A 3,913-nucleotide genomic window follows, 5' to 3' on the forward strand; every position below is an offset into this window, starting at 1 on the left:
GGACGGCCATGGTTCGAGGAAACGTACAAGCCAGTCTTAGGACATCAAGGCAAGCGTTCCATGGTCGAGAAAGATGGTTAAGGACATAAGGAAACTTAGACTTAACCTTATACAAGCTAAGAGACAGCTAGGACGAGTAAGACGGTAACTGGACGAAGTAGACGAGTAGCTCGGCCAGCTCAATGAAGCTAGGTTTGGTTCACTCCAGCTCAGTCCCTACTAAGTCAGCTCCACTAGCTGGACTACTAGCTCACCCAGCTGAGGCAGCTGAGAGTCAGCTCACCTCAGCTAGACGGACTGTTCGGGCTTTAGGCCGATGGTCCGGGTCCGGGTCAGTGGCCGGCTGTGAGGTCCGGCCATGAGGCCATGGGCTGTTGGGTCTTTGGGCAAGGCCGTGGGCTAAGTCCAGGAGGCTTGGGGCGTGGGTTGGGCTTATGACCGACCCCAAACCCAATCAGAAAGGGAGAAGGGATGGAAATGGCCGAAAGGGGACAACCCTTGGCCGATGGTGCCCATTCGCTAGCAAGTCTGCCTGTTCGTGGGGCAAGACTTACCCCCTCGTTTTCTATAAATATGGGGGCTCTCTGGTCGATTTCATTATCCAATTCCAGAGTAAAATACTCATGGAAAAACGTAGAGAGAGAGAGAGAGAGAGAGAGAGAGAGTTCTGGCCAAGAGATCGGCCGAAAAAGGGCCGGTCGTGGTGGTTTTGTATCTCCGGCAAGGAGAACGGTTTAGGAGAGAGGAGGCCGTGTGTTATGAATACCCAAGGCGTAGAGAAGGGTCTGGAGAAGGACTCGAAAGCCGTGGTTCAGTCTGATAGGGTCAGTGGGGTAACCACCGACTCATCGGCTAAGACAATCGGACAGTCTGAACCGGTCTAGCCATGGGCGTTTGGATTGTGTCCTATTCTTCTTATTCTTTTCATCCAATTCTTCTTCTACTCCTTCTGTACATTGGCTTGGCCTTGTTGATGTGTTGGGTTTGGTTATAACCGTGGTTCTGGTTGAGTAATGAAGTCGCGGTCCATAACCGTCGAGTTAGGCGCGCGCATGGTCTAAACCGGCCTCAGGTGATCCGATTGGATAGGGGCGGTTCTGTTCTGAACGGTTTCAACCCTTCCCTGAACAGTCACAATGGTTCATGACTTGTGTAGGTTAAGGCGTGGTCCTTTGGCCATAGGCCGGACACACGCACGGACCAGACAGTCCATATGGACGGTTAGGTCGAATTGGAGTATCTGAATGGGTGCGAGATGCCAAGGGTCATGAGTTGCCAAGAGGCACGAGTGTCCAAAGGGTACTAGTTCCCAAAGGGTGTGAGTTCCAAACGGTGCCATTGGTTCAAGGCTTAGGCCGAACCAAGTGGACAGTCCGCGGCTGCATAGTCGAACGGACGGACGGTTAGTTTAACCGGAGTGTTGTGTCGCAAGGTCTGATTGGTTGCAAGGCAATCCGGATTGGTTGTAAGGCAATCCTGTTTGGTCTTGGGCCTTACTCTCTGGTATGGATCCAGGCTTTGGGTCGGATCAGGTAAGAAGGTCCGTGAGCCTTTGGGCCGACTTATAACTGGTCGATCGCACCTAGATCTTAACCAGACGGTTAGACGACACTATGGATGATCCGGCTATGGTTGGATGGCTTTAGCCGCAAAGGCTAAGTGGGATATCTTACAATAAACCTTGGGTTGGTGAGTAGGATAGGCGCCATATGCATTATGTAGGGCGTAGACCCACATGATGGCAATGGAAGGCCGGTTATATCAGTACCTGCTAAGTAGACGATGGCTTATCAAGTCTGGTGGTCGGATCATGTTTCATGACGATGGTTCGATGGCCGAGCACTAGTATGGATAGTCACGTTGCTGGAGTAAGAGTATTGATGTGATGCTTCTAGATATCAACCTTGGTGTTGATAGCTTCGAGATTGGCTAAGAGTCATGACGAAGTGTATGGCTAGTACTATGAGTCGTAGACCATAGATACTGAGCCTAAGTGTGATTGTTCAAGGAAGGCCGTGTAAGATCTGATCATGGTTGAGTATGGACGACCTGACCTCTGAATGATGGTTCAAGGTGTCGGAACTAATCTGATTAAGGAATGCATCGTTTGGTATGAGCAAATCATATATGTTGTTTGGGTTAAGTCCCAAAGCCGGTCAGGCCAGATGATGACTCATCAGTTCCAAGTCATGTGAGGATGGTTGGTTGATTGACTTAGGATCTAATGAGATTTGTCAGTCCAGAATATGGATTGGGTACTATTGCCTATATGGCAAGGGGATGTTTGAGTGTGCATGAGCCGAGAAAGGCCAGATGCAAACCCTAATCCTTTCAAAGACTTCTCAAAGATTACTTATGTCTGTGGGGATGGTTGGTTGAATGACTAAGTACCTAGGGGAGTTGTTTGATGCAGGAATCAAGATAAGGACCTTAAGTAAGATCCTTGAGTGATCGTGGTCCAGCTGTCAAGCAAGAGCAATTCGAGTCAATGGAGGACCAATGAGCTAATAAGCCCGTAGATGTGGCAAAGGTATGATCTAGCATTTACTTATGTAGATATAGATAGAATGGTTTAGGGGAATGGAACCTCAGAATTGTATGGCTTGGTTTGGGTTTAGGATTGACCTTTAAGCTAATTGGTAGTTGAGTAAACTGACCAAGGCTAAGGTGATTCGACCAGCCAAGTGTTAGATTGGTTTTAGACCAATGGTTAACTACAGAATAATCCACTGCGTATCTGTTGAAAGGATCTAGGCTATTAATGACTAGGGATGTAGCATCGCCGATCCTAGGTAGGATCGTTGGGACGAGCCATGGTGCGAGGAGACGCACCAGACAGGTCATTTGGCCTAAGGACAAGCGTATCATGGCTCAAATAAGAAGGTTAAGGATATCAGGAAGCTGAGCCTTAACCAGGATGGATGGAAGAAAGCTTAGGAGACTTGCCGAGTAATCTAGCAGCTGGATAAGGTCGGGTACAAGCTCAACCAGCTGGGGACAGTGTGAAACCAGATCATACGGTCCTTGGTAGCTCACTGGAGCTGATAGGTTAGCTCACTCAGCTGAGGCCAGCTAGTGGCCAGCTCAACTCAGCTCGGTGAAGTGTTATGGTCCGGGCCGGCTTGGCCGGGTCATGGGCGGTTATGGGCTGGAGGGGTCTTGGCCTGAACCACCCAGGGTCCGTGGGGTCTTGGCCTTGGGCAAGGGACTCTGGAAAAGATTATGGGCCTGATTTTCGAACAGCCCAAAGGAAAGGAAGAGCAGTTGGGCGGTTACTCCCGAAAAGGTGCAAAGGGGCAGTTTTGTGCCCTTTCTCTTTAACTGCTTGGTCGATTTCTCCAGGGCAGTTGGGGTTGGCTTTCTCTATAAATAGAGAGTCCCTGGCACAGAAAATGGCACGAAATTCCTTAGGCAAAGCTCTGCCAAACTCATAAAAGAAAGAAAGAAAGAGAGAGACCGGCGGTTAGAGAAGAGAACCGTGTGTGGTGGTGTTGGCTTGCCGGCGTGTTCTGAGCGTGGGAAGGCCAGGCCGTGAAGATGGATACCAGACAAAAAGACAAGGAGAAGGAGAAGGAGAAGGACTTGCCTCCAGGGGAGAGAACGCCTAAGGTTAGTGGTGTAGACTGCAAGGAACGGCCCCGGGCCTGCGGATGATCCGTGCGGCCTTGCGGCCGGTTCTCTTGGCAGATGCATCCATTCTCTTTACTTCTTCTGGATCGCCTGTTCTACAGTGTGTTGTGATGTTATTGGTTTCAGGACCAGACTTGGACCGTGGTAAAGGAAAGGTACCGTGAAGTCTCAGGCCATGGGAAGATGTGTGGTGTATGGGTCCTTGTTGATAAGCGTGTAGTATTGATAGCCTATTGTGCAACTTGTGAACTTATGATAGACTAAGTGTGTAAACTAGTAGATG

Source organism: Brassica napus, unplaced genomic scaffold, assembly GCF_020379485.1.
Source record: "Brassica napus cultivar Da-Ae unplaced genomic scaffold, Da-Ae ScsIHWf_805;HRSCAF=1152, whole genome shotgun sequence".
Classification (NCBI taxonomy): Eukaryota; Viridiplantae; Streptophyta; class Magnoliopsida; order Brassicales; family Brassicaceae; genus Brassica; species Brassica napus.